The sequence below is a fragment of the Chlorocebus sabaeus genome, chromosome 4, assembly GCF_047675955.1.
Source record: "Chlorocebus sabaeus isolate Y175 chromosome 4, mChlSab1.0.hap1, whole genome shotgun sequence".
Lineage (NCBI taxonomy): Eukaryota > Metazoa > Chordata > Mammalia > Primates > Cercopithecidae > Chlorocebus > Chlorocebus sabaeus.
In genome coordinates this window covers 51,620,886-51,644,206 of record NC_132907.1, presented here as the reverse complement: position 1 = coordinate 51,644,206, position 23,321 = coordinate 51,620,886, and the positions used below count along the sequence as shown (strand labels likewise).

At 41.2% G+C, this 23,321-nt stretch overlaps 1 protein-coding gene and 1 pseudogene across 4 annotated transcripts in view; one reads left to right on the top strand and one right to left on the bottom strand.

The window, feature by feature from the left end:
• Positions 1-23,321, top strand: part of NIM1K (NIM1 serine/threonine protein kinase) — a 96,762-nt gene that overhangs the window by 26,593 nt on the left and 46,848 nt on the right. For 3 of the 4 annotated variants that reach the window (XM_007961494.3, XM_073014775.1, XM_073014777.1), the window contains one exon: positions 20,289-20,471. The gene's annotated coding sequence lies outside the window, so the exon portion shown is untranslated. Of the gene's footprint in view, positions 1-15,695; positions 15,802-20,288; positions 20,472-23,321 lie in introns of those variants that run through there. The other variant, XM_073014776.1, reaches the window with a different exon arrangement.
• LOC103215212 (tubulin alpha-1C chain pseudogene) lies at positions 15,571-16,136 on the bottom strand (annotated as a pseudogene).

Below are 23,321 nucleotides of genomic sequence, written 5' to 3'. Positions count from 1 at the left end.
ATTTATTTGATTTGAAAAAACCTACTCATTCTTTTGATCTTGGTGTACATATAGGTATATACCAATGAGAAATGTAAATACCCTTTATTGTCATTTTATTTCCTGAGTAGCATTTTAAAATGTAGTATTGTTTTGTATGGACTAAATAAGGCTTTTTCTGAAGACCCCAGGCATGGTTTTCTGTGAAGTGAGTTGAGGAAATGGAAACTGGTGAGTCTGACTCTGTTTGCTCAGGGCTGGTACTCAGTGAGCCCCCTGTGAATTTTGAACAGTCATTCATGATAATCGAGGAAAGAAAAGCTGTATCAGGAGAGAAATCAGATGCGATGAGCATGAACACAAAAGGCCTGCCTTTTTTCTCTGAGGTGCAGGATGTGGACTTAAATGTTAATCTCTTGAGATGAGTGCATTTCCTATCTTTTGACAGTGCAATAAAGAAAGGTATCAGAGATTGGGTAAAAAGATAAAGAAATATTGGCACTTAGTGTATGAAGGCTTTTTGGAAGAGGTGAGCAAGAAGTGTTTTGGTTACTGCGGACAAGTCATGGAAGCTTTTTGTCCTTTGTCTCCTAATTCATAAAGCAAGGAGGTAGGAGGAGAGAAGCACTGAGGTGTCTTCAATTTCTTGCCTTCCCCGATTGTATAAGTCTTTATATTTTGGACAGTTTAAGCAAAGACCAGTGGGCAGGATCTAAATAAAAGTATGAAAATGGAGATAGCTGTTGAGAATGTAAGCTGGCTGGAAAATGTGGGCAGAGATGGGAATGACAGAAAGAGAACATAAATGGTCTGGAATCAGAAAGTTATATTTAATCCGAAAATGTGGTCAAGGTAGGAAAAGGATTTTGGGGGCAGCTGGCTGGATGGTTTGCATGAAGTGAATATTTTCTAGTGTGACATTTTAATTCCTTTGGTTATTTTAACAGCTTTATTGAGATATAATTTAGATACTATACAATTCACTCATTTAAAGGATACAACTCAATGGTTTTGCATATTCAGAGAGTTGTGCATACACCACCACAATCAATTTTGGAACATTTTCATTACCCTAAAAAGAAACCCTGCTTTGCTTAGCCAGCTTTACCAATCTCTCCCCTCATACTCCAGTCAACCATGAATCTACTTTGTCTGTATAGATTTGCCTCTTCAGAACATTTTATGTAAATGGAATCATACAATGTGGTCCTTTGTGACTGGTTTCTTTCACTTAATGTAATGTTTTCAAGAGTCATTTATGTTGTAGCATGTATCAGTACTTCATTTCTGTTTATTACTGAATAGTATTCCATTGTATGGATATATTACATGTATTTATCCATTCATCAGTTGATGAATATTGGATTGTTTCCACTTTTTGGCTACTGTAAGTAAAGCTGCTATGAGCACTCATGTACAAGTTTTTGTGTGGACATGCAAAAAAAAAAAAAAAAAAAAAGTCCTGCACCGTATTACATTCCAACCAGCAGCATATTAGGGTTTCAGTTTCTCTACTCCCTTGCCAACACTTGTTGTTAATTATCTTTTTTATTCTAGCCATTCTAGCAGGTATGCAGTAGTATCTGACTGTGGTTTTTGCATTACCTGATGGATAATGATGTTGAACATCCTTTAATGTGCTTATTGGTCATTTGTTTATTTTCTTTGGAGAAATGTCTATTCAGATCTTCTGTCTTTTTTTTTTTTTTTTTGAGATGGAGTTTTGCTCCGTCGCCCAGGCTGGAGTGTAGTGGCACTTTCTTGGCTCACTGCAAGCTCTGCCCGAGTTCAAGAAATTCTCCTGCCTCAGTCTCCCAAGTACCTGGGATTACAGTTGTGTGCCACCACGCCTGGCTAATTTTTGTATTTTTAGTGGATACAGCGTGTCGCCATTTTGTCCAGGCTGGTCTCAAACTCCTGACCTCAGGTGATCCACCCACCTCGGCCTCCCAAAGTGCTGGGATTACAGGCATGAGCCACCGTGCCCAGGCCTCTATTTCTTTTCTGAGACTGAGTCTCACTCTGTCGCCCAGGCTGGAGTGCAGTGGCTCGATCTGAGCTCACTGCAACCTCTGGCTCCTGGGTTCAAGTGATTCTCCTGCCTCAGCCTCCTGAGTAGCTGGGATTATAGGCACCCACTGCCATGCCCGGCTAATTTTTGTATTTTTAGTAGAGATAGGGTTTCACCATGTTGGCCAAACTAGTCCTGAACTTCTGACCTCAAGTGATCTGCCTGCCTTGGCCTCCCAAAGTGCCGGGATTACAGGCATGAGCCACTGTGCCCAGCCTCCTCTGTCTATTTTTAATTGGGTTATATGTTAGTATGTTTTGCATTGCTATAAAGGAATACCTGAGACTGAATAATTTATAAAGACACCTATTTTGCTCACAATTCTGCCAGCTGTACAAGAAGCATGGTACCATCATCTGCTTAGCTTTTGATGAGGCCTCAGGAAGTTTGCATTCATGGTGGAAGGCAAGAGGATCCAGTGTGGCACATGGCGAGAGAGGGAGCGAAAGAGAGAGGAGGAGGTGCCATGCTCTTTAAAACAACCAGCAATCCGTGAACTAATAGAGCAAACACACTCACTAACACGGGACAACATGAAGCAATTCATGAGGGATCCTTCCCCAGGACCCAAATATCTCCCATTAGGCCCCACCTCCTTCAGAATTGAGGATCAAATTTTTCTTCTTCTTCTTTTTTTTTTTTGTGACAGAGTCTCATTCTGTCTCCCAGGCCCCAGTGCAGTGGTACAGTCACATTCACTGCAGCCTCAACTTCTCAACTCAAGAGATCCTGCCACCTCAGTGCCTCCACTCCACCCCCTATGAGCTGAGACTACAGGAATGATATGGTTTGGCTGTGTCCCCACCCAAACCTCATCTTGAATTGTAGTTCCCGTAATCCCCATGTGTCATGAGAGAGGCCAGGTGGAGATAATTGAATCATGGGGGCAGTTTCCCCCATCCGTTCTTATGATAGTGAGTGAGTTCTCATGAGATCTGATAGTTTTATAAGGGACTTTTCCCACTTTTGCTCAGTACTTCTTCCTTGCTGCTATCATGTGAAGGAGGACATGTTCGATTCCCCTTCTGTCATGATTGTAAGTTTCCTGGGGCCTCCCCAGCCCTGCGGAACCATGAGTTATTAAACCTCTTTCCTTTATAAATTACCCAGTCTCAGGTATGTCTTTATTAGCAGCATGAGAATGGACTAATACAAGGCATGAACCACCACACTGTCTAATTCTAACAATTTTATTTGTAGAGACAGTGTCTCACTATGATGCACAGGCTGGTCTCAAACTCCTGGGCTCAAGTGATCCTCCCACCTCAGCCTCCCAAAGTGCTGGGATTGCAGGTGTGAGCCACCATACCTGGCCCAGGGATCAAATTTCAACATGAGATTTAAAGGTGACAAATATCCAAATGATATCAGGTGATGTTAAAACAATTATTGAGTTGTGTTACTTACAGATTCCATATACAGATACAAGTTCCTTATTAGACACACAGTTTGCAAAAACATTTCCTGTTCTGTGAATTATCTTTACACTTTCTTGTGTCTTTTTTTTATTTTTTATTTTTATTTATTTATTTATTTTTGAGATGGAGTCTGTCTCCGTTGCCCAGGCTGGAGTGCAATGGTGTGGTCTTGGCTCACTGCAACCTCTGCCGCCTGGGTTCAAGCGATTCTCCTGCCTCAGCCGCCTGAGTAGCTGGGACTACAGGTGCATACCACCACACCTGGCTAATTTTTGTATTTTTAATGGAGATGGGGTTTCACTATGTTGGCCAGGCTGGTCTTGAACTCCTGACCTTGTGATCTGCCTGCTTCGGCCTCCCAAAGTGTTGGGATTACAGGCGTGCCCAGCCAATTGTGTCCTTTGATACATATGATTTTAAAATTTTGATAATGCCCAGTTTATGTGTTTTTTTCTTTTATTGCTTATATTTTTGGTTTCATATCTAAGAAATAATTGCCTAATCCAAGGCTGTGAAGATTTATGCCTATGTTTTCATCTAAGAGTTTTATATTTTTAGCTCTTACATTTAGGTCTTTGATGCATCTTGAATTAAATTTTGTTTATGGTCTAAGGTAAAGGTCTAAATTTACTCTTTTGCATGTGGATATCTCTCTTTTTTTTTTTTTTTTGAGACAGAGTCTTACCCAGGCTGTAGTGTGGTGGTACCATCTTGGCTCACTGCAACCTTCACCTCCCAGGTTCAAACGATTCTCCTGCCTTAGCATCCCGAGTAGCTGAGATTACAGGCCTGGCTGTAATGCCTGGCTAATTTTTGTATATTTAGTAGAGACAGAGTTTCATTGACCAGGCTGATCTCGAACTCCTGGCCTCAGGTGATCCGCCTGCCTCAGCCTCCCAAAGTGCTGGGATTACAGGCGTGAGCTACCGCCCCACGGTGGCTCTCTTTAATTATTTTGTAGTTATATATTTTTATTTTCTTAACATTTGCTCTAAGGCATACAATATACATTTTAACTTAATCAAAACCTAGTTTAGTTTTATACCAACTTCATTTTAGTGGGATCCAGAAACTTTATTCCTTTGTAGCTCCATTTCCTCCTTTCCTTTGTTACGCTATTATTGTTATATGTATTACATCTGTATATGTTAAAAATATGACACATAGTTATAATGATTACTTTATATAACGTTAAGTGCTTTGAAGAAGCCGAGAGAAGAAGGTAGTAAGCATAGTGGGGATCATGAGAGAAGAAGGCAGTAAGCAGAGGGCGATCATGATAAGCCGTGAGAGTGCAGAGATGCCCTCTGCTTTGCCCTCATGACATCCCCTCTCCTGGAACAGTGTCTGCCACATATTGGTGCTCACTTGATACACAAATGAATGAATGATGATTTCCATATAGACATTAATACATGAACTCCCAGCGAGTCCCACTAAGGTGTGGAGATAAATAAGTAAGAGATTAAGAGAATACTGTTAAGTGAATTGTGGTGCTGTTGGGGCAGAGAGAAAAGAGCGTCTTTCTGATTTGTCGAAAGAAAAGCCTTAGGCCTGGTGCTGTGGCTCATGCCTGTACTCCCAGCACTTTTGGAGGCGAGGTGGGCCGATCACTTGACGTCAGGAGTTTAAGACTGGCTTGGCCAACATGGTGAAACCTGAGCTGGGTGTGGTAGTGCATACCTGTAATTCCAACTACTCCTGAGGCTGAGGCATGAGAATCGCTTGAACCTGGGAGGCAGAGGTTGTGGTAAGTCAAGATCGTGCACTCCAGTCTGGGTGACAAGTGACACTGTCTCAAAAAAAAAAAAAAAAAAAAAGAAAAGGGAAAAAGAAAGAAAAGAAAAGGAAACCTTAGACAAATTAAAGAGTTTCATTGAGCAAAGACCGATTCTCCAGTTGGGCTGCCCCCAAATCAGAACAGGTTCAGAGAGGCTCCAGGGCAACTGTGTGGTCAAAGAAGATTTATGAACAGAAAAAGGAAAGTAATGCACAGAAAACGTAAGTGAGGCACAGAAATAGCTGGATTGGTTATAGCTCAGCGTTTGCCCTATTTGAACACAGTTTGAACAGTTGGCTGCCTTCGATTGGTTGAAACTTGATGATTGGCACAAGGGTAGGTTAATCTGTTTATGCATTTAGTTAGGTTACAGTTCACTATTACAGAGAAACCATTAGGCTGAACTTGGAATATTTAACCTGGCAGCTTTAGGCTAATCTTAACAGACTCAAGTAGCTCCTTGAGGACAGGAACTATGTCTTATGCATTTTATGACCAGCACAGTGCTTGGCATATAGTAGATGCTCAGTAAATGTTGAATAAACGGATGAAGCATTCTGTGGCTAGTGCAGATCTTGGAGGATGAGGCAAGAGAGTTTCAGTCCCTTTGCTTCCCAAGTGGACAGACACTACCTCTGGCTCATCTCAGTGTCTATTATGGCTCTACACTGGTGCTGTTGCTGGGGTCCTGAGGCCATCTATTTTTTTGTGAAAAAGTTCTTTTGGCCTTGCCTTATGTCCTACATTCGCCAGGGGACTGTCAGTTCCCTTTGTGAATTCTGAGCAGGATGTCCAATCACTGAAGGATGAGAAATACCATCTTATGGTTTAGCACAGAGCAGGGGGAAGACAGGATGAATTCATAATAATCAAATTGGTGGGTTGCCGGGTGGGCAGTGAGAAGAGAAAGAAGAAAACTGTTAGTGATAGACTAAGGCAGCTGAGAGAAAACCAGTGGTATTCCACATTTATGTACTCATTCATTCACCCCTGAAACATTTATCAAAAGCCTACTTTGGGCTGGGTGTGGTGGCTCACACCTGTAATCTTAGCACTTTGGGAGGCCACAGTGGGAAGGCTGCTTGAGCCCAAGAGTCAAAGTCAATACTGGGCAACATAGGGGGACCCCCGTCTCTACAAAAAATGAAGAAAAAAAATTAGCCAAGCATGGTGGTGAATGCCTTTAGTCCCAGCTACTTGGGAGGCTGAGACCAAAGGATCACTTTAGCCCAGGAGTTCGAGGGTGCAGTGAACCGTGATCTTGTTACTGCACTCCAACGTGGGCGACAGAGTGACCCTGTCACTTAAAAAAAAAGAAAAAAGAAAGCCTGCTTTGTACCAGGCTAGAGACAGCATATAACAAAGTGTTCAGCTTACCTTATACTAAGTATTAAATCCTGGACTTTAAAAAAACGTTAGGTTGTGCTGGGCACAGTGGCTCACGCCTGTAATCCCAGAACTTTGGGAGGCCGAGGTGGGCAGATCACGAGGTCAGGAATTCGAAACCAGCCTGACCAACATGGTGAAACCCCATCTCTACTAAAAATACAAAAATTAGCCTGACGTGGTGGTGCATGCCTGTAATTCTAGCTACTCGGGAGGCTGAGGCAGGAGAATTGCTTGAGCTTGGGAGGTGGAGGTTGCAGTGAACCGAGATCACACCACTGCATTCTAGCCTTGGCAACAGAGCGAGACTCCATCTCAAAAAAAAAAAAAAAAAAAAAAGGTTAGGTTGTTATAAAGGCATTCAGGAAATAACTATATGGCACACAGTGGTGCTTGAGAATCCTGAGGCTGGGGCCTCCCTGCCTGGGCTCGAATCCCAGCTGGGTAGAGTTACCTGATAGCATCTCCCTGTGCTGACTAAAGCTCCCTGTTCTGAAACCTGATATATTAGCACCTACCTTCTAAAATTCTTGTAAGGATTAAATAGTTAATACACATACAGTATCTAGAATAATGCCTACCACATAAAATGTATATATAAGAGCTAGGTATTATTGACATAATAATTTTTATTAAGGGCCAGAGTAGTTCATTGAGATTATTCTCTAAATTTCAATAACATTTTGGATATCTCATTTTCCATATTGCCTTGCTACCTAGACATTTTCATAGTAACAGCCATGTATGTATGTATCTATCATACAGCTTGAGCTATTAAGAACCAACAATTCTCTTCTTATTAATGTTACTTTCCTTTTGTTAAATGATTACCATGGCAAGGAGCTGTTTTCTGCCTTTGAAAAATCAGCTTCACTCCAGAGGTTACCAGAACAGAGAAGAAAATCTGATAGGTGGGAAACCTTTGAGCCCCTAGGTGGATAATTCAGAGGTCAGGAAAGCAGCTGCTTTTGTTTCAAATTAGGTTGATATAAATGAATTCCTGCCTGAGATTTCAGCGCTTTGGCAGATCAATGGACTTAGGAATCAAAGGCATCATAGGTGATGTTCTAATGTAAATGTATGAGCCTTTTAAAACACTAATTAAAGACTGTCCCTAGTTGGTTTTATTGTGCAAAAATAGCAGCATCATGAAAGATTCTTTTTGAGGCTTAAAAAGAAAAATCCGTTGATTAGAAAGATGCAGTAGAAAGGTTGAATATATTACTTTATTTTCATCACTGAATACAAGAACCTATGCACTGTCCTCTCGCCCCTAACACCCCCAATCGAAGTGTCCCATAATCCACCTGCACTGCTTGGACCCCTGAAGTACAATCCATTTGTACAATTAATATTTGGAAGGCTGAGGCAGGAGAATCGCTTGAACCCGGGAGGCGGAAGTGGCAGTGAGCTGAAATTGTGCCATTGCACTCCAGCCTGGGAAACAAGAGCAAAAAACTCATCTCAAAAAAAAAAAAAAAAAAAAAAAAAGCCAAAAAAACCCCAGATTTGTTTTACTGTAGAAATAAATTATCTGTTCCAGTCAATTTCCTTAGTAGAAACACAGAATGTACCGTTGTCCCTCAGTAACTGAGGGATTGGGTTTTTGACCTAAAAGGAAGAAGCTGAGACAAAATTAATATAAGTAGAGGGTTCATTTGGGTCAAGCTCAAGGATTACAATTCAAGAGCACAGATTCAAGTTGCCCTGAAAATACATTCCGATTAACAGCAATAACAAGTGAATTTTTTTTTTTGAGACAGCTTCTCGTTCTGTCACCCAGGCTGGGGGGCAGTGGCATGATCTTGGCTCACTGCAACCTCTACCTCCCGGGTTCAAGCAATTCTCTGCCTCAGCCTCCTGAGTAGCTGGGATTACAGGCATCTACCATCACACCCAGCTAATTTTTGTATTTTTAGTAGAGATAGGATTTCACCTCTTGGCCAGGCTGGTCTTGAACCCCTGACCTTGTGATCCACCTGCCTTGGCCTCCCAAAGTTCTAGGATTACAGGCTTGAACCACCGTGCCTGGCCACAAGTGGATTTTTAAAAGGGGGACAGAAACAAATAGAGTGGGCTGATACAAAGTTGTTTTCCAGGGATTCTCATTCATTTACAGAAATAACATTGATTTGCAATTGACTATATATTCTTCAGCTACAGTGTCAGGTTTATAGTGGCCAGTGTGGAATTATTAGTTTAATTTTTAGCTTCTTGTGGCAATAGCAAGCAGTGTCAAGAGATGATTGCATATTGCACCACTACACTCCAGCCTGGGCAACAGAACGAGACCCTCTTTCCAAAAATAATAATGATTAAAAAAAAGAGATAACTACATAGCTCAAAAAGGCATGATTACTATCTTATTTTAATATCTCTTTGGACCTAACAATTAAAAGGACTTGCATTCCTCAGATAAAAATTATTTTCTTTTTTTTTAAGTTGAACAATTTTAATTAAGTTACTCGTAAGCAGTAAAATTTTATGCAGTTTCATGAAAAGGCCCGTGTTTTGCATGCCTAAATTATTTTTCATTGTCTTTACTTGAAGGTTTTGAAGGTAGGAACTTCTCCTGAATCATTCTAGTGGTTGAATAAAGTACATATTCTGGGGTGCTACTCACAGTGAATTTATGACTTGTCCAAATAAATTTACTAGCAATAGTTGATTTTGTAGGAGGATCTTCAGTCATACAGTGAAGCCAATGAAGCCACTCAAGAGGCACCAGGCTTCCATCCACATCCCAGGATGTGCTTCTGCCATTCATTTCAGTAGCATATATAACCTCTCTGTGATGGCCAGAAAACCACTTGTTGTCTTCATAGTATTTGTTTCCTTATTTGTCTTCAATGTCGAAAAGGGTCACCACCCTTAAGAAGCTGACAACCTGACAAGAGAGACAGCCTGATATAAAAGTCATAACTGTACAAAGTTGTGGAGAAAATCACAATGTTAGCGGCAGGTGTTGGAAGTACAAAAGAGAACCCTACCTGGTTTATGATGAGTGGGTCGGTGAGGGAAGCTTCCTGAAAGAGGTATCACTGAAATGAGTCTTAAAGGAGCAGTAGGAATTTGCAGAAGGTGGGAGCATGCCTGGTGCCTTCAAGTAAGAGTGGAGGAGACTAGCATGGCTGTAGTGTAGTTTCAAGGGTGTGATTGAGAATGACTTTAGGAAGGATGGGGACCATGTTGGGCAGGGCCTTGAATGCCCTTTTAAGGGTTTTAGCTTTTACTCTAAGTGAGATGGGAAGCCATCAAAGGGTTTTGAGTAGAGAAGTGACATAAATTGACATTTTTAGAAGGATCTTTCTGGATGCTTTGTTTGAAACAAGCCCTGTTAAAGGTGGGCAGGAGGCAGGGAAGGACAGAGGCTGTAACAGGATCAAAAGCCAGTGGTGGCTTACACTTGACAGTGAATGACTGTATTCTGGAAATATTTTGAAGGTAGAGCCCATAGGATTTCCTGACAGATTGGGGTATGAGAGAGAAACAGGAGTGAGGATGTTTGACTTCAGCTAGAAGGATGTGTTGCCATTTACCAATATGGGGAAAACTGTGAGAGGAATAAGTCTGGAGAAGAAAATCAGAAGTTTAGTTCTCCTACTTTAAAGTAAATATGAGAGATTACTCCCCAAAGGATGGTAGTTTTTCCTAAAGAGGAACTAGATGGAGGACATAGTGAAGATAAAGTCATCTTCTGAGTGTCAAGTATAATGCACTCAGCATGATGCCTGTGATGGCAGGTAGAGTGGGTGGATGAAGCCCTCAGTGCATGGAACCTGCTCTCAAGAACAACTTGTGAGGAGGCTTAACTCACACAAATGAGTTAGAAAGATATGAAATCAAGGACCAGATTATGGGATACAGATCTCAAGTGGCACAGGATAATAGCAGAGGGAAATGTGAGTGTAGTAGTCAAAGTAGTCTGAAGTAGTCAAAGAAGGCCTCTAGAAGGCAGTGGGGGCAGGAGCCATCCTCATAGTATGGGGACTACTTGGACTGAGTGGAAAAGAGTCAAGATTGTGAGAATAAGCAGGTTCCATTTGGGGCACAGATAATTCGTGCCTGACTGGAAGAGTCGCTGGGAGGATTTTAAAAGAATTTGTTCATCGGGCGTGGTGGCTCGCACCTGTAATCCCAGCACTTTGAGAGGCTGAGGAAAGCGGATCCCCTGAGGTCAGGAGTTCAAGACAAGCCTGACCAACATGGAGAAATCCTGTTTCTACTAAAAATGCAAAATTAGCAGGGAGTAGTGGCGCATGCCTATAATCCCAGCTACTTGGGAGGCAGCGGCAGGAGAATTGCTTGAACCTGGGTGGTGGTGGTTGCGGTGAGCCGAGATCACGCCATTGTACTCCAGCCTGGAGACAGAGCAAGACTCTGTCTCAATAAATAAATAAATAAAAATAAAAAATAAAATAAAAGAACTGGTTCTTGGCACATAATAGGCACTTGATAATAGATAGCTAACAATATTTCTTATACTGGGGGAATAGCTGGAGATAGAACTGTGTAAAACTCTCTTGAATTCAGCCCGCCTTCCACATCCCTGTGTTTCCTACAACTTTACTACCCTTTGCCCTTTTTCCTTTCCTGGGTTGTCCTCTAACGCTTCTAGTAGAGCACCTTCAAATGTGACTTTCTAGGTTATCTCAGGGGAGAAAGGGAATTGGGCTATGCTATTTCACAAGTCCATCTAGGGTTCATTATGGATTTTTTATATTTGTGATTTATTATGAGTTTTTATTATTTTTATGGATTTTATCAATCTCATCCATGTGGATACTACAAAGGTCCAGAAGGGGGCAATGTGACACTTGGATTTAAGTGGTTTTTTTTGCACAAATGTTTTGGAATTCACCCCGTATTGTCTAATCCAGGATTTCAGAAGGGCAGGGCTGGAATGATCTGTAAACATACTAGGGTCCAACACTCTCACTTGCCAGTAAAGATACTGAACCCAGAGAGTGGAAAAGACTGGCTTAAGGTCACAAAGACATTTTGTGGGAAAGCTGAGACTGTAATTTTGTTCTGACCCTGAGTCTGTATTATTCCATGACCTCACTTGGTTGTTTAATTTGGGGAAATCTCCCTCAAAAGCAGAGATTCTTAAAACTGTGTCATCTACTGATAACTTTTAAAGGACTAAAATTCTCATAACTCCTTGGTTGAGACCTTTTTTTTTTTTTCTTGACTCCAGTCACCCAGGCTGGAGTGCAGTGGCACAATCTTGGCTCACTGCAACCTCTGCCTCCTGGGTTCATGCCATTCTCCTGCCTCAGCCTCCTGAGTAGCTGAGACTACAGGTGCCCGCCACCACACCCAGCTAATTTTTTGTAATTTTAGTAGAGACAGGGTTTTACTATATTAGCCAGGATGACCTCGATCTCCTGACCTTGTGATCCGCCCCCTTCGGCCTCCCAAAGTCCTGGGATTACAGGCGTGAGCCACCGTGCCAGGCCGAGACCTATTTTATTATAAATAAATATAAACAAAAATTTTATGTTAAAGATACTAAAAATGTACAAATATAAAACTCCAATTTAAATGTATTTTTCCAACCAGGTGCTGTGGCTAACTCCGGTAATCCCAGCGCTTTGGGAGGCCGCAGCAGGCAGATTACTTGAGCCCAAGAGTTCAAGACCAGCCTGGCCAAAATGGCAAAACCCTGTCTCTATGAAAAAAAACCCCCAAATCAGCTAGATGTGGCAGAGCGCATCTTTGGTCCCACATACTTGGAAGGCTGAGGTGGGAGGCTCTCTCGAGACCAGGAGGTGGAGGGTGCAGTGAACTGAGATCATTCCACTGTACTCCAGCCTGGGTGACAGAATGAGACCCTGTCTCAAAATTAATTAATTAATTAATTAACTTTATTTTCCTTAAAGCTTGTATACATATAAAGCAAAACAAATTTTACTGAGTTAAGTACAAAAAAAACCTTCAAACCAATGAAATTTAGATTAACAGTATTACACGAAAGTGTAGATGATATTGTTTTGTTGAAATTAATTTGCTACTCACAAGTGAATGTAGTACTTTTTAAAACAATGACACACTTACTTGCTTCACCTTAGTTTCTTTAACATGACCAGTCCTCAACAAAGATTCTTGGGCCGGTCGTGGTGGCTCATGCCTGTAATTCCAGCACTTTGGGAGGCCGAGGCAGGTGAATCACCTGAGGTCAGGAGTTCAAGGCTAGCCTGGCCAACATGGAGAAACCCTGTCTCTACTGAAAATACAAAAATTAGCTGGGTGTGGTGGCAGGAGCCTGTAATCCCAGCTATGCGGGAGGCTGAGGCAGGAGAATCACTTGAACCGGGAGGTGGAGGTTGCAGTGAGCTGAGATCGTGCCATTGCACTCCAACCTGGGCTACAAGAGCAAAACTCCATCTCAAAAAGAAAAAAAAAGAAAAAAAAAGATTCTTTAATTTAATTTGCCTGAAGGTATAAATAATTGGAAATATTTTGACGTATCAGAAAACTAAAATCAGGACTCTGTCATTGGTCCACTGTACTTTATATCTACCTATCTAAATCTCTATAGGCTATACAGATAGATGTAGACAAGACAGATAAAATTTGTCTCTATTTATACATATTTATCAATATCAACCTATATCTGTATCTTTTTTTTTCTTTTTTAAACTTTAGCCTTTTTTTTTTTTTGAGATGGAGTCTTGCTCTGTTGCCCAGGCTGGAGTGCAGTGGCACAATCTCAGCTTACCACAACCTCTGCCTCCTGGGTTCAAGTGATTCTTCTGCCTCAGCCTCCCAAGTAGCTGGGACTACAGGCTCATGCCACCATGCCCAACTAATTTTTGTATTTTTAGTAGAGACAGGGTTTCACTATGTTGGCCAGGGTCTCGAACTCCTGACCTCGTGATTCACCCGTCTTGGTCTCCCAAAGTGCTGGGATTACAGGCGTGAGCCACTGTGCCCAGCCTAATTTTAGCCTTTTTTTTTTTTTTTTTTTTTAAAGAATGAGTACTTCCCTTGAAATATCTCTATCTTTACCTATAGATAAACATATACTGATTACATATAAATTTCAAGTTATAAAACTAATTATACATGTTATAAAACATTCAAACAACCCAGAAACAAATGGAGTAAGAAATGAAAGCCCTCTTGCACAGACATTAGGTTGCCATAACAAAGGTTGAAACAAGAAAGGCTTAAAGAAGATAGAATCATATCTCTCAGGTCATAATATGCAAGGTAGCAATCCTGGATTGATCTGATGACTGTGTAGTGATGAGTTTAGGCTCTTTCTCTGTGGCTCTGCAATTCTCAGCACATGGCTTCCATCTTGGTCCAAGGTGGCTGTTTCCATTTACCCCACTGTGTCCACATTCTAGCTAGCAAGAAGATGGGAAGAAGGAAGGGGCGGGAGGTCATGCTTCTTTTTTTAAGGTCACAACATGGAAGTCAAATGTGTCACTTCTGCTCACAGCCCATGACTGGAACTCAGATACATGGCCAAACTAAGCTATAGCCAAAACTGGGAAATACAGTCCTCAGCTGGATAGCAATGTGCCCAGCTAAAACTTCTCTGTTATAGAATAGTGGTTTTCAAATTTGGCTGCACAACAGAATCACCTGGAAAACTTAAACAAATAGACACCTCCCACTCCACAGGCCAATTCAATCACAGTATTTGGGGAGCAGGGCCTAGACTTCTGCATTTTTTGAAGGCTGTCTGGTGATTTTCATGTAGGTTAAGGCTGAGAACCACTGCTATAGAAGAAAGAACAGATGAACGGGGACAACTAACAACCCCTATCACACTCATTTTCACTCCTCCAAAATTCTGTACCTCACACTCCCTCCCCATTTGTCACCCACTAGTTCAACCTACATTTTACCAGAGCTTTTTTTGGTGCGTGTACAAGTACACACTACATACATATGCACATGGTCTGTCCTGACACCCAGTAGTGACTCCAGCTTTTCTATATGGGTGTGTCTTGGAATAGTAATATTACAAGAAGAGGCATGAGCCTCTGTATTTGCATGGCACTTTACACTAATAAAAAAATATATTGTTTTCTTGGCTGGTTGCTGTGGCTCACACCTATGATCCCAGGACTTTGAGAGCCTGAGGCAGGGGGATCACTTGAGCTCAGGAGTTCAACACCAGCCTGGGCGACATAGTGAGACCCCATCTCTACAAAAATAAAAAATTAGCTGGGCATGTTGGCACAAGTTTGTTGTTCCAGCTACTCAGGAGACTGAGTTGGGTGGATTGCTTGGGTTCAGGATTTCAAGGCTGCAGTGAGCCATCCTCTCATTACTGCAGTCCAGCCTGAGTGACAGAGTGAAACTCTATTTCTCTCTTTATCTATCTATATCTATATATCTATATTTATAGATATATAATTTTCTTATCTATATCAAAGAATGAGGGCTACTGAAGAATTTGTGGTGGTGCGAGAGCTAAAGCCGTCTCTTGGTTTAGCCCCTACAAGCGTCATAATATTGAATCATTTACCTTTTCCCAGTGGTCTGAAATGCCATCTTTATTACATATTAAATTTCCATATATATGAAGATTTTTAAAAAGTATTATTTATTCTGTTCAGATTGTTACTGCATATTTGTTCACTTTTTAAAAATATTTATTATTATTATTATTATTTTTAAAGACAGGGGATACTTTATTCAAAACTCATCACAGAAACGGACAGTTTGGGTCTGCAAAATCAGTCATGTTTTAAAGCATAGGTCAGTAATTGTATATTAGAGCATACACTGCTACATACAAATTAACTGATCAGACCACAACTTTTCAATGTTTAAAACAGAATAAGCTTCCCTGTAAAAGCAGCACCTTTGTGACATTTTTACTTTAGTATTCCTCTCTTTCTTCCTCACCTTCTCCTTCAACAGGATCCACACCAACCTCCTTATAATCCTTCTCAAGGGCAGTCATGTCCTCACTGGGTGGTGAGGATGGAGTTGTAGGACTCAACTACAGCTGTGGAAACCTGGGGTGCTGACTTAATGGAGAACTCCAGCTTGGACTTCTTGCCATCATCAACTGGGAGTTGTTCCATGAGCAGGGAGGTGAACCCAGAAACAATTCCTTCACCAGAGCTGTGGAAAACCAAGAAGCCCTGGAGAACCATGCACTGGTCAGCCAGTTTACAAATTTGGTCCAAAACGAGGTCAGTGATCTCCTGGCCAATAGCATAGTTACTGGCAGCATCTTCCTTGCCTGTGATGAGCTGCTCAGGGTGGGAGAGCTGGTGGCAGGTGCCAGTGCAAACTTCATCATCAATTACCATGGGTTCCAGATCTAGAAACACTGCCCTGGGCACGTGCTTGCCGGAGCCCGTCTCACTGAAGAAGCTGTTGAAGGAGTCATCTCCTCCCCGAGTGGTCTTGTCACTTGGCATCTGGCCATTGGGCTGGATGCCATGTTCCAAGCAGTAGGCCTCCCAACAGGCATTGCCAACCTGGACACCAGCCTGGCCAATGTGATGGAGATGCACTCACGCATGATTGCTGCTTCACGGCTGCTGAGCAGATGGCGGAGACAAGGAGGAGAGGTTGTTGCTTCTTACAGTGCGACTTTTAGGTGGTCGATGTAAAAGAACCTGCCTGTTATTTTCTTTCCTTCTTCTAAGGCAACAGTGACATTTAAAAAAAAAAACAAAAAAAACTTAACCTTCCTCTTGTCCCTAACAACTGCCACCTCTCACTTACCTCCAGTGCTGGGTAAATATTTAAAAATTATCAGATGGATTGCTTATTCTGTGTGAAGGGATCACTTACCAGGTATGAGAGGCTCCTAATAAAGGTTTCAAATCCACTGGAACGTTTTATGATTATAAAACTAAGAGCTTTTGTTCTACAACACTCTTTTCCTTATCCATGGCCATAGCTTTGTGGCCTGTTACCCTGATAGACTTTCTTGAGTTTTGCTCAAACAGAAAACAAGGTTTTTCTAACATCCGCTAAGGGCATCACTCAAGTGTTCTCGGCTTCTTAGTGTGCACACTGCATTAGAGCTGAATAAAGTTACAAGGCAGCAAAAGAGCAGTTTCTGCTTTGACTTACAAATTTTTTTTTTTTTTTTTTTTTTTTGAGGCGGAGTCTCGCTCTGTCGCCCAGGCTGGGGTGCAGTGGCCAGATCTCGGCTCACTGCAAGCTCCGCCTCCCGGGTTCCCGCCATTCTCCTGCCTCAGCCTCCCGAGTAGCTGGGACTACAGGCGCCCGCCACCTCGCCCGGCTAATTTTTTGTATTTTTTTAGTAGAGACGGGGTTTCACTGTGTTAACCAGGATGGTCTCGATCTCCTGACCTCGTGATCCGCCCGTCTCGGCCTTCCAAAGTGCTGGGATTACAGGCTTGAGCCACCGCGCCCGGCCTGACTTACAAATATTTTTAATGCCCTAAAAATAAACCATGAGCTGCAAACGGGTATGAGTGTTCCTGCACTGTTTCTTCAATTAGTTATTTCTGAGCAGATGAAGAATACATTTTGTTTGGCTGCTCAGGTCCACCTTCTTGTGATTCAATGCATGATTCCATTCAGTATCTTAATGCTATCCCTTTTGTTTGGAGGCAGGCATAGGTCCTCAGAGAAGATGGGAAGATTTGTGTTTTGGGAATGAATTATAAATGAGATTAAAATTTTCTAACTTGGGTTTCTGCAATGTTTCTATTGGGATATGACTTCATTCTCTTCTTTAGATCTTTGAAATTCATGGTTTCACATGTTGTAATGTTTACTTAAATACACAGTTTTCACCTTCATGGAGCTAACAGTCAAGAAATCCAGGGCAACTGCCTTAACTTCAGATGGTTTTAGTTTTGGTTTTGGTTTTGGTATCTGTGAAAAGGGAATGACAATACCTCACTTTACAGAGTTGTCATGTTGTGTCATTCATTCATTCAGTCAGTCATGCACGCATTTAATGAGCACTGTTGCCTGTTGTAAAATGAGTAACATTTTATTACAAATATTATATTTTTTGATGTGGTTAATTTTAACAATTATTTTAAAAATTGTATTATAAGCAATTTTAGATATACACAAAAATTGTTTATAGAACATTACAACCCTCATGTACTCATCACCTAGCATAAAAAATTCCCAGCTCATGGCTAATCTTGTTTAATTTAAACTCCTCTTGGCCAGGCATGGTGGTTCATGGCTGTATTCCCAGCACTTTGGGAAGCTGAAGTGGGCAGATCAACTGAGGTCAGGAGTTGAAGACCAGCCTGGCCAACATGGGGATGGGAATTTGTTTTATTTTATTTTATTTATTGTGTATTATTTTGACACAGTCTTGCTCTGTCACCCAGGCTGGAGTGCAGTGGCGCGATCTTGGCTCACTGCAACCTCTGCTTCCTGGGTCCAAGCGATTCTCCTGCTTCAGCCTTCTGAGTAGTGGGGATTACAGACGTCTGCCATCACACCCAGCTAATTTTTGTATTTTTAGTAGAGACAGGGTTTCGCCATGTTGGCCAGGCTGGTCTCAAACTCCTGACCTCACATGATCTGCCCTCCTTGGTCTGCCAAACTGTTGGGATAACAGGCATGAGCCACCATGCCCGGCCTCCTATTTTAGACAATAATTTTTAAGGATTAATGTTTGATCCCATTCAAAGCTTAAGGAAAGCTTTTTAACCATTTTAAACTGCATTTATTATTTGTTTCATTTCCTTTTAAAAAACTTTATTTGATAACAAAAATGCTTCCAGAATACTAGTAATTCTTACAAATATAATGATTTAAACATATAGACAAGGGTGAACCTTAAGCTCTTTTAAATACATTTAATTCAGTGCTATTTTAAAACAACAAAACTTCAACTTAAAATCACAAATCTAAATTATCCGATTTTTCATTTTAAATTAGAGTCACAAAACTATTTTGTTACTTTAATATGCCAAATTCTCTTCACATGACAAGTACATTGAAATACAAATTTCATACAAGTTCATCAAGACAAAAAATATTAATACCGGAGGGTTTGAGTCTCTTAAGCATTTCTGTTTTTAACACTAAATCTTTCCAAGGTTAAGAGATAATTGTTAAACTATTACTGTGTCATCCCAGACCCCACAGGTGGGTAGCTCCTACCTCATGTGCTGCATTGGTGGATTAAACTCAACTATCTATTTTCTGTTTCATTCTATACTGAATCATTTTCATAATCTTCCTGTTGGGACCTAAATTCTTACAGATGTTTGACAACTTTGTCCACCTCTGAGGTTAGAGTCATAAGGAAAATGTCAATGACAAAAATGTATTCAACAAGGATGAATTAGATGGTTAAATAAACTTGGGGAACGCTGAATTAAACAGACATTTGTTTGTGCATGTGGTTTTAAAACTACAAGACTGTAAGGTACTAATGCAAATATCTAAGAGGGGTATAATGTGCAGCAGTTCCAGATGTATTTGACTATGGACCTATGAACTATTCCCTCCCCATCTTTTTTTTTTTTTTGGATGATTCTCCCATGAAACCTAGAACAGAGCCGGGAAATGACCAACCTAGAGGCCAAATCCAGCCTGACACTTCACTTTCACTTGACCAGTGTTTTAAAAGCATTTAATCTATACTTTAAAAATTGACAGTTGATGGGCATGGTTGCTCATGCCTGTAATCCCAGCCACTTTGGGAGGCCAAGGCGGGTGGATTACTTGAGACCAGGAGTTGCAGACCAGCCTGAGCAACATGGCAAAACCCTGTCTTTACAAAAAATAACTGTCATGGTAGTGTATACCAGTAGTCCCAGCTACTCAGGAGGCTGAGGTGGGAGAAACACCTGAGCAATGGAATGTCAAGGCTGCAGTGAGCTGTGATTGCAGCACTGCACTCCAACTTGGGTGACAGAGTGAAATCCTGTGTCAAACAAAAAACAAAACAAAATTTGAAAACCACCAAAAAAACATAAACATACAAAAAATTGAGTTACCAGGCATGGTGGGTGGATTGCACCTCTAATCCTAGCTACAGGGAGTCTGAGGCAGAAGGATTTCTTGAGACCAAGAGTTCAAGACCAGCCTGGGCAACATAGTGAGACCCTGCCTCTAAATAAAAAAACAACCGGGAAATAAAAATTTGAGAGAGTTTACCAAAAAATTCTTAATTGCCAGTTTCTTTTCAAGAATTATAAGATCTGGCAAAAGTAAACCTGCATTTTGGCATGGCTGCCCTGGCTAGAGCTGAGCAAGGACTGCCTTACCACACCGGGCATAGGCACTGCACTTGGTCACTGACAGAACTCCTGCACTGTTCTCCTAGGCGTTTGAGTCTGTGGCGTTGATGGCAAAGGGAACCTCAAGTGCGGTAGAAGTATATATGGGAAGAGCTGACGTAAACCCATCAGACTAGATGGACTGTCCCTGGATGCTGAGTGCGAACTGGATGGGGGTAGACCTGGGCTGAGGGCCTCCCCCTGAGACCAAGTAGGGGAGAGATGGTGTCACAGAGCAGAACTGCTGTCCTAGAAACCAGCCCACACTGACTGCTTTTCCATTTGCTTTGGAATTTCCCCCACTGCACCGCATGGTAATCTTGACATGTGTGTTGAGAAATAAAGAGCTGAGGTAAAAGCAAAGATGATGCAAATGATTTCAAAATGGTAAAATAAACTTTCAAATGAGATTAATTTGCTAATTATTCTCCCTGAAGGTGCACCTGCCCAAGAAGGATTATAACTGAGGACTGGCTGTCTTGAACCTTGTTGCCACACACAGAGAAAACCCAGCTTTTCTTTCAAGGAAACCAATGCCTGACCTTGCCAACCAATGAAAAGGTTGCCTAAGAGCCTTGCCCAGAAGTTTTATCAGTTAAACTCAGACTGAGAGAACAAAGGTGAGATGGTTTTCATTGATACTATTTTTACAGTGGGTTATAAGTCAAGAAAATGAATTACCAAGTAAGCTCTATTTTCTTTCATCTTATTTAAAGGATTGCTATATAGCAACAGCAAGCTAACAATTAAGGACCATTTTACCTCCTCCAGAGGCTTTGATCTGCAGTGATGTGACTCCATAATTTGGTCTGGTTGAGTTTCTAAGCTCTCATTAATGTCCATAAAAATCGGACAAAATCTAAAGGGCAAAAGGCAAAAGAACAACAACAAAAAACTTACTTACATCTGAAATTTGGTTTTCAGTTAGGTACGTGTGATCACTTCCATTATTTGCTTTGCTTTTAACATGATGAAGCTTGATGTTTTGGACTCTACTAGAAAGTAGTCAAAAATATATACTATTTAGAGCAACCCCACAACCTGTGCTCAGAACTCCTATTTCTAGATTTCTAAGGAAAATCTCTAGGAAAAAAATTATGCAAAATAAGAATGAATTTTTAAATACCCATAGATGCACACACCCAAACAGGATTTATCTTTTCTTTTAGCTTTTTTCCTTCTACTTTTTTATTTCATTAGAATGTGTGAGAATTCAGAGTTTTTTCTCACTGTACTATTTTTTAAATTTCTGAGATTCGCTGGCAATTCAGGTACAATAGAAACAATATGTTTTACTTTATTGGGAGCATAATAGCGTAATGGGAAATTCTAATAATTAGATGTTGGACTTTCTGAATTGATTACCCAGTTTTCGTGTCTTCTATATTGCTTATCTTTTCTAGATTTTTCTTTCACAATTCTTCAATTTAATTCTTTAATTTCCAAGACAGCTCTACAGCTCTTTCTTGTGGTCTGAATTGTCCTTAAATTTTTTTTTTTTTTTTTTTTTTTTTTTTTTTTTTTAGCATTTGTTCTGGTTTTATGGATCCAATACCTTATCTTTTATCTTCTGCTTCCTCATGGCTCTCCATTTCCTTCAAGTTCCTTTTTGTTGTAGAGGTTGTTGTTTAGGTTGAGCAGGGTTTCTTTCTCTCATTTTGAAGCCTTTCCTCAGATGTCTCATGCCTCTTGACTGAACATTTATTCATTCATTCATTCTAAGCAGAAGGCACTGAAACTTGGTTGGAAGCTCCCTGCGTGTGCATGAAACTGGCACCTGGAGGATTGTGCCGTAGATGGCTATGTGGCTTTTTTGATGGAGAACTTTCAAACATAGGTTTCAGAAAGTCTTTTCTCTTGAGTTAGTCTATCCAAAAGAGGAGTAGCCAGCCTCGAGGTTTTTATGCTTGTTTTCCTCCATTCTGGAAACCAAGAGTGCAAGAAGAAGAGAATGAGGGATTCTACAACACAGACTTTTGCCTAATCATCTGACCTGTGCCTTGTGTTCCTGAGCTGGGGTGGGGTAGAGAAAGTAACAACCTATCTTTGAGGAGGGAAAGGCTGGTGGGGGTGGGGGGGAGGGTCTCACTGCTCTACCTTCAAACAATTTCCATGATTTTGATCCTGCTTTATTCCTCTAACCTTTGAGGTACTTGGTCTCTTATAGTTTGAAGCCTTTTTGAGCACTCAGAAAGGTGAATCTCATTGGTATGCCCTTATGTATGAATTTAGGTTGCAGTTTTCTTCCTTGTCTTTGCCAAATTGCTTATCACTAATTTTCTTTCCATCTCTCCATCTCCCCCAAAACGTACTGACATTTCTCTGCTGCTATCTCATCTCTTATTTTTATTTATTTATTTTTTTAAGTTGGAGTTTCACTCTTGTTGCCCAGGCTGGAGTGCAATGGCACAGTCTTGGCTCACTACAACCTCCACTTCCCGGGTTCAAGCGATTCTCCTGCCTCAGCCTTCTGAGTAGCTGGAATTACAGGCGCCCGCCACCGTGCCGGGCTAATTTTTTTGTATTTTTAGTAGAGTCGGAGTTTCACTGTGTTGGCCAAGCTGGTCTCGAACTCCTGACCTCATGATCCGTCTGCCTCGGCCTCACAAAGTGTTGGGATTACAGGCATGAGCCACTGCGCCTGGCTTTTTTTTTTTTTGAGATGGAATTTCACTCTTGTTGCCCAGGCTAGAGTACAATGGCGCAATCTTGGCTCACCACAACCTCTGCCTCCTGGGTTCAAGTGATTCTCCTGCCTCAGCCTTCTAAGTAGCTGGAATTACAAGCGTGCGCCACATTCTCGGCTAATTTTTTGTATTTTTAGTAGAGACGGGGTTTCACCATGTTGGTCAGGCTGGTCTTGAACTCCTGACAGGTGATCCACCGTGCCTGGCCTCCTCTCTTATTCTTTTTATCCTCATGGGTTTGTACCTTTCCTCCTCTTATTTTGTCATTTTTAGGATTTTTGGTTTTTGGAATAAAGTAGAAATAAATGAGATCATTAAATTTATATTTCACCAGAAGTCCTGAATTATCTTTTTATTTTAAAAGCAATCCATTAGATATTAGAGAATCAGGTATGATAATTTCCCTGTGTAACCAAAAGTAAAGCAAACTTATTGTACACCAACTTTGTAAGGGGCAACACATTAAATGTTTTTAATTGCTTCCTTTTTCTTTTCTTTTTTTCTTTCTTCTTTGAGACAGAGTCTTGCTCTGTTGCCTAGGCTGAAGTGCAGTGGTGTGATCTTGGCTCACTGCAGTCTTGACTTCCCAGGTTCAAGTGATTCTCCCACTTTGGCCTCTTGAGTACCTGGGACTATAGGTGTGTGCCACTCAGCTAATATTCTTTGTTTTTTTTTTTTTGGAGAGATGGGGTCTCACTGTGTTGCCCAGACTGGTCTTGAGCTCCTGGACTCAAGCCATTCTCCCATCTCGGCTTCCCAAAGTGCTGGGATTATAGGCGTGAG